The sequence below is a fragment of the Oncorhynchus tshawytscha genome, linkage group LG13 (assembly GCF_018296145.1).
Source record: "Oncorhynchus tshawytscha isolate Ot180627B linkage group LG13, Otsh_v2.0, whole genome shotgun sequence".
In the NCBI taxonomy this organism is placed as follows: Eukaryota; Metazoa; Chordata; class Actinopteri; order Salmoniformes; family Salmonidae; genus Oncorhynchus; species Oncorhynchus tshawytscha.
The window spans coordinates 87,482,296-87,489,795 of record NC_056441.1 but is presented as its reverse complement, the minus strand read 5'-3'; the positions used below and the strand labels follow the sequence as shown (position 1 = coordinate 87,489,795).

The window sequence follows — 7,500 nt, the reverse complement described above, 5'->3', positions numbered from 1 at the left end:
GAAGCTTTGAGAAGTGGTCAACACATGGACTCACAACTCATTTACCATGCTGTATTGGCTTCCTTCATCAGAGCGTATTAATACATATTCGGCAGACTCAACAGCCTTGGTTTCTCTAATGACTGCCTCGCCTGGTTCACCAACTACTTCTCAGATAGAGTTCAGTGTGTCAAATCAGGTGACCTGTTGTCCGGACCTCAGGCAGTTTTCTATGCGGGTGCCACAGGGTTCAATTCTCAGGACGACTCTTTTCTCTGTATACATCAATGATGTCGCTCTCGCTGCGGGTGAGTCTCTGATCCACCTCTACGCAGACGACACCATTCTGTATACTTCTGGCCCTTCTTTGGACACTGTGTTAACAAACCTCCAGACGAGCTTCAATGCCATACAACTCTCCTTCCATGGCCTCCAACTGCTCTTAAAACGCTGGTAAAACTAAATGCATGCTCTTCAACCGATCGCTGCCCACACCAGCCCGCCTAGCATCACTACTCGGGACGGTTCTGACTTAAAATATGTGGACAACTACAAATACCTAGGTGTCTGGCTAGACTGTAAACTCTCCTTCCAGACTCACATTAAGCATCGTCAATCCAAAAATAAACCCTATTTCGCAACAAAGCCTCCTTCACTCACGCTGCCAAACATACCCTCGTAAAACAGACTGTCCTGCCGATCCTTGACTTCGGCGATGTCATTTACAAAATTGCTTCCAACACTCTACTCAGCAAACTGGATGCAGTCTATCACAGTGCAATCCGTTTTGTCACCAAAGCCCCATATACTACCCACCACTGCGACCTGTATGCTCTCGTTGGCTGGCCCTCGCTTCATATTCGTCACCAAACCTACTGGCTCCAGGTCATCTATAAATATTTGCTAGGTAAAGCTCCGCCTTATCTCAGCTCACTGGTCACCATAGCAGCACCTACCCGTAGAACGTGCTCCAGCAGGTACAGTTGAGACAGAAGTGTACATACACCTTAGCCAAATACATTTAAACTCAGTTTTTCACAATTCCTGACATTTAATCCTAGTAAAAATTCCCTGTTTTAGGTGAGTTATGATCACCACTATGTTAAGAACGTGAAATGTCAAAATAATAGTAGAGAGAATTCTTTTTTATTTCAGCTTTTATTTCCTTCATCACATTCCCAGTGCGTCAGAAGTTTACATGCACTCAATTAGTATTTGGTAGCATTGCCTTTAAATTATTTAACTTGGGTCAAATGTTTTGGGTAGTCTCCCACAATAAGTTGGGTGAATTTTGGCCTATTCCTCCTGACAGAGCTGGTGTAACTGAGTCAGGTTTGTAGGCCTCTTTGCTCACACATGCTTTTTCAGTTCTGCCCACAAACTTTCGATTGAGGTCAGGGCTTTGGAAGCATGTTTGGGGTCATTGTCCATTTGGAAGACCCATTTGCGAACAAGCTTTAACTTCCTGACTGATGTCTTGAGATGTTGCTTCAATATATCCACATAATTTTCCTACTTCATGATGCCATCTATTTTGTGAAGTGCACCAGTCCCTCCTGCAGCAAAGCACCCCCACAACATGATGCTGCCACCCCCAGTCCTTCACGGTTGGGATGGTGCTCTTCAGCTTGCAAGCCTCTCCCTTTATCCTCCAAACATAACAATGGTCATTATGGCCAAACAGTTCTATTTTTGTTTCATCAGACCAGAGGACATTTCTCCAAAAAGCACAATCTTTGTCCCCATGTGCAGTTGCAAACAGTAGTCTGGCGGTTTTTATGGCGGTTTTGGAGCAGTGGCTTCTTCCTCGCTGAGCGGCCTTTCAGGTTATGTCGATATGGGACTCGTTTTACTGTGGATTTAGATACTTCTGTACCTGTTTCCTCCAGCGTCCAAGGATTTTTTTTATTTCACCTTTATTTAACCAGGTAGGCCAGGAAGAAACACCTTTATTTAACCAGGTAGGCTAGTTGAGAACACCTTTATTTAACCAGGTAGGCTAGTTGAGAACACCTTTATTTAACCAGGTAGGCCAGGAGGAAACACCTTTATTTAACCAGGTAGGCCAGGAGGAAACACCTTTATTTAACCAGGTAGGCTAGTTGAGAACACCTTTATTTAACCAGGTAGGCTAGTTGAGAACACCTTTATTTAACCAGGTAGGCCAGGTGGGAACACCTTTATTTAACCAGGTAGGCCAGGTGGGAACACCTTTATTTAACCAGGTAGGCCAGGTGGGAACACCTTTATTTAACCAGGTAGGCCAGGTGGGAACAGCTTTATTTAACCAGGTAGGCCAGGTGGGAACAGCTTTATTTAACCAGGTAGGCCAGGAGGAAACACCTTTATTTAACCAGGTAGGCTAGTTGAGAACACCTTTATTTAACCAGGTAGGCTAGTTGAGAACACCTTTATTAAACCAGGTAGGCTAGTTGAGAACACCTTTATTTAACCAGGTAGGCTAGTTGAGAACACCTTTATTTAACCAGGTAGGCTAGTTGAGAACACCTTTATTTAACCAGGTAGGCCAGTTGAGAACACCTTTATTTAACCAGGTAGGCCAGTTGAGAACACCTTTATTTAACCAGGTAGGCTAGTTGAGAACACCTTTATTTAACCAGGTAGGCTAGTTGAGAACACCTTTATTTAACCAGGTAGGCCAGGTGGGAACACCTTTATTTAACCAGGTAGGCCAGGTGGGAACACCTTTATTTAACCAGGTAGGCCAGGTGGGAACACCTTTATTTAACCAGGTAGGCCAGGTGGGAACACCTTTATTTAACCAGGTAGGCCAGGTGAGAACACCTTTATTTAACCAGGTAGGCCAGGTGAGAACACCATTATTTAACCAGGTAGGCTAGTTGAGAACACCTTTATTTAACCAGGTAGGCTAGTTGAGAACACCTTTATTTAACCAGGTAGGCTAGTTGAGAACACCTTTATTTAACCAGGTAGGCTAGTTGAGAACAAGTTCTCATTTACAACTGCGACCTGGACCAAGATATAGCAAAGCAGTTCAACACATTCAACAACACAGAGTTACACATGGAATAAACAAACATACAATCAATAATACAGTAGAAAAGTCTATATACAGCATGTGCAAATGAGGTGAGATAAGGGAGGTAAAGGCAATAAATAGGCCATGGTGGCAAAGGAATTACAATATAGCAATTAAACACTGGAATGGTAGATGTGCAGAAGATGAATGTGCAAGTTGAGATACTGGGGTGCAAAGGAGCAAGATAAATAAGTACAGTATGGGGATGAGGTAGATTGGATGGGTTATTTACAGATGGGCTATGTACAGGTGCAGTGATCTGTCAGCTGCTCTGACTGCTGATGCGTAAAGCTGGTGAGGGAGGTAAGAGTCTCCAGCTTCAGTGATTTTTGTAGTTCATTCCAGTCATTGGCAGCAGAGAATTAGAAGGAGATGCGGCCAAAGGAAGAATTGGTTTTGGGGGTGACCAGAGAGATATACCTGCTGGAGCGCGTGCTACAGGTGGGTGCTGCTATGGTGACCAGTGAGCTGAGATAAGGCAGAGCTTTACCAAGCAGAGACTTAGAGATGACCTGGAGCCAGTGGGTTTGGCGACGAGTATGAAGCGAGGGCCAGCCAACGAGAGCATACAGGTCGCAGTGGTGGGTAGACATGGGGCCTTGGTGACAAAATGGATGGCACTGTGATAGACTGCATCCAATTTGTTGAGTAGAGTGTAGGAGGCTATTTTGTAGATGACATCGCGGAAGTCGAGGATCGGTAGGATGGTCAGTTTTACGAGGATAAACCAGACTTGTGGGGGTCTACAATTTTCTGAGGTCTTGGCTTCTTTCTTTGGATTTTCCCATGATGTCAACAAAGAGGCACTGAGTTTGAAGGTAGGCCTTGAAATACATCCACAGGTACACCTCCAATTGACTCAAATTATGTCAATTAGCCAATCAGAAGCTCCGAAAGCCATGACATAATTTTCTTGAATTTGCCAAGCTGTTTAAAGGCCCGACTCCTCCTGTCATAGCCTCCAGTATTTATGCTGCAGTAGTTTATGCGTCGGGGGGGCTAGGGTCAGTCTGTTATATCTGGAGTATTTCTCCTGTCTTATCCGGTGTCCTGTAAGAATACCTCTCTCAAATGAAAACTTGTTCTCAACTAGCTTACCTGGTTAAATAAAAAGGTGAAAAAAAAAATAATGAATCGATTCACAACTCATTTACTATGTTATATAGGCTTCCTTCATCAGAGCGTATGAATAATGAATGGGTTCACAACATTTGGATTACCAGGGAAAAGATGCCAAACATAATCAACGATGTGTGACAAGATCCTGATGATGATGATGATGGATGTGTACGGTAATGTGTGGCCTGACTCCCTCCCTGTGTGTTAATCACAGTGACGGAGTGGCCCCTAGCCACGCCCTGTGGTCCCACTAATCACAGTGACGGAGTGGCCCCTAGCCACGCCCTGTGGTCCCACTAATCACAGTGACGGAGTGGCCCCTAGCCGGGCCCTGTGGTCCCACTAATCGGAGTGGCCCCTAGCCGGGCCCTGTGGTCCCACTAATCGGAGTGGCCCCTAGCCGGGCCCTGTGGTCCCACTAATCGGAGTGGCCCCTAGCCGGGCCCTGTGGTCCCACTAATCGGAGTGGCCCCTAGCCGGGCCCTGTGGTCCCACTAAATCACAGTGACGGAGTGGCCCCTAGCCGGGCCCTGTGGTGCCACTAAATCACAGTGACGGAGTGGCCCCTAGCCGGGCCCTGTGGTCCCACTAAATCAAAGTGACGGAGTGGCCCCTAGCCTGGCCCTGTGGTCCCACTAATCACAGTGGCCCCTAGCCGGGCCCTGCTGTCAGACCTAGTGGATGGACACAGCTGGAGGGTTTCCTAATGCCACAAGATGAACAGCCCTGGCCGGAGTCTGCTCCCTGATGGACCCAAAACACAACCACTACACTCCCTTAGTTAAACATTCAACACACAGCACGCCCACACAGCCTTTTTGAGCAGCTAGGTATAAAATGTCCCCACACTTTCTCTGAAATCACACGTTGTTGTGGGAAGAAAACATCTAAAAATAAAAAAGACTAGCGAAGGGTCTGCAGCGCCACTCAGTATAATAACATCTCCTCCACTGAACCTCTCTGTCTACTACCATCGTACAGCTGAGGCACTTTAAATCTCAGACTGAATCGGACTTGCTGTGGTCTCGCTGGTAATTTTTTTATATTTTAAATCAAATCTAAAAATGTCTGCCTTCCTGCCTATTTGAACACTGTAGCGATGTCCCAAATGGCACCCTATTCCCTATGGGTCTTAGTCAAAAGTAGTACACTATAAAAAAAAAAGGGGGATATTCTGCCCTTTAGGATGCAGACTCTGCTGGGAAGACATTTTAATATCCTCCTGTAGTAAGGCTGCCAGCACAACCTTCTGCTAGCCTATTGATTAACAATCAAGCAGGAGAGACCAAGTGCCCTTTTCAATCCAAGTCAATAGCCAGGTATCCTGGGCCAGCTGTTTTCAATCCAAATCAATACCCATGTTTCCTGGGCCAGTTGTTTTCAATCCAAGTCAATACCCATGTTTCCTGGGCCAGCTGTTTTCAATCCAAATCAATACCCATGTTTCCTGGACCAGCTGTTTTCAATCCAAGTCAATAGCCAGGTATCCTGGGCCAGCTGTTTTCAATCCAAATCAATACCCATGTTTCCTGGGCCAGTTGTTTTCAATCCAAATCAATACCCATGTTTCCTGGGCCAGCTGTTTTCAATCCAAATCAATACCCATGTTTCCTGGGCCAGCTGTTTTCAATCAAAATCAATACCCATGTTTCCTGGGCCAGCTGTTTTCAATCCAAATCAATACCCATGTTTCCTGGGCCAGCTGTTTTCAATCCAAATCAATACCCATGTTTCCTGGACCAGCTGTTTTCAATCCAAATCAATACCCATGTTTCCTGGGCCAGCTGTTTTCAATCCAAATCAATACCCATGTTTCCTGGGCCAGTTGTTTTCAATCCAAATCAATACCCATGTTTCCTGGGCCAGCTGTTTTCAATCCAAATCAATACCCATGTTTCCTGGACCAGCTGTTTTCAATCCAAATCAATACCCATGTTTCCTGGGCCAGCTGTTTTCAATCAAAATCAATACCCCATGTTTCCTGGGCCAGCTGTTTTCAATCCAAATCAATACCCATGTTTCCTGGGCCAGCTGTTTTCAATCCAAATCAATACCCATGTTTCCTGGACCAGCTGTTTTCAATCCAAATCAATACCCATGTTTCCTGGACCAGTTGTTTTCAATCCAAATCAATAAAAACAAATTCACGGCAGTTTATATGGTACAATGATTACCTAGACTGTACATTGGTTGTTTTGACACAAACAAATTAGGAGCACTATTCACATTTTTGCAACCAGGAAATGGCGGAGCGATATCTGCATATTGCACTTGGATTTCTTGTTGCTGAGTATGTTGAGCAAAACATGTATTTTTGCAGATCTAAAATGGTCTTTGATTGAATATCGACCAAGACTGTTTCAATGGAAATGACACACACCAAGCCCTAAGGGTTGGGTTACTATTGTGAACACAGGGCCAAGCATTTTATTTCACTTCCTCAAACAATGTCCACCGCAGAATAGTCCTGTGTCAGTCAGCCTTAATGACCCAGTCACTGACTGACACACACACACACACACACACGTTTAGTCACTGATAAAGTCAGTCAGGTAGCATCTGTGTGTTTGCGTGTGCTCATGTGTGTGTGTGTGTGTGTGTGTTTGCGCGTGCTTTCGAGCGTGTTTGCGTGTGCGTGTAATTGGGAATAGGCATTTGACAGTGTGTTGTAGTTCTTCCTTTAACCTAACTGGACAGAAACCAGAGCAGGAAGAGAGAGCCTCTGACTGGAAAGTGGAACTAGAAATATTGAACAGCCAACTGGGGAAAAGCAATAAACCAGCTGGCTACAGTATGAACTGGAGTAGTCTAAAAACAACCTTGTATCACGAGTCACTGAGGTCGCCCGAACACGGCTACAATGGTTGTATCCCAAATGGCACCCTATTCCCTATATAGTGAACGACTGGTCAAAAGTAGTGCACTATATAGGGAAGAGGGTGCCATTTCTAGGGAATAGGGTGCCATTTATAGAGAATAGGGTGCCATTTATAGAGAATAGGGTGCCATTTATAGAGAATAGGGTGCCATTTATAGAGAATAGGGTTCCATTTATAGGGTTCCATTTATAGGGTTCCATTTATAGGGTTCCATTTGGAACACAACCCCAGACTCTTGGTTTAGTAACCCTTATTGCAGAGGGACTCAAATTCCAGACAGCACTTCTGGTTTCCACCATTTCCCTCTAATCAAATCTAATTGTTTGTCACAGGCTCTAACCAACAGTGCAAAAAAGGTGTTAGGTGAACAATAGGTAAGTAAAGAAATAAAACAGTAAAAAGACAGTGAAAAAAACAGCAGCGAGGCTCTATACAGTAGAGAGGCTCTATACAGTAGTGAGG

The 7,500-nt window shown here is 44.9% G+C and overlaps 1 protein-coding gene across 2 annotated transcripts in view; it reads right to left on the bottom strand.

Annotated features, from left to right (window-relative positions):
* usp32 (ubiquitin specific peptidase 32) overlaps positions 1–7,500 on the bottom strand; it is a 92,475-nt gene that overhangs the window by 60,580 nt on the left and 24,395 nt on the right. The window lies entirely within an intron of this gene.